This window comes from Bison bison, unplaced genomic scaffold (assembly GCF_000754665.1).
Source record: "Bison bison bison isolate TAMUID 2011002044 unplaced genomic scaffold, Bison_UMD1.0 scf7180017861315, whole genome shotgun sequence".
NCBI lineage: Eukaryota > Metazoa > Chordata > Mammalia > Artiodactyla > Bovidae > Bison > Bison bison.
In genome coordinates, this window is record NW_011491887.1 from 4,176 (window position 1) to 4,597 (window position 422).

Here is a 422-nt window from a genome sequence, read left to right on the forward strand (position 1 = left end):
AAATTTGTTTTAGAAAAAACACCCATTCCAACAGACTAGTTTCAAATGTTTTGATGAGCTGTAAAAAGGGAAAAATAAGGTGAACTCTGTCATACTAAGTTAACCACTCCCTTTCCTTAGTGAATACTTGAAAAAACACTGAAGGAGTACAATCACATTTAAATGAAATCAAGTCAGTGGAGCTTCCTAAGTCAGCTCAATGTTTGGGGCTGTGGTTTCCTTGGTTGAGTCACCCTCCATCAGTGAGGCCTAATGCTGGGGAAACCATACCAAATATCTGAGCAATCAGAGGACTCAAAAAGTTTAAAGAGACTTCTTGTCTTTATTTGCTAGTGTATCTATTTCTCTGGTAGTTGTTCAGTGATTATTGGCAGACCTGGGGGCAACAGGCCTCACAAATCTATCTGACTAGACTGAAGTGC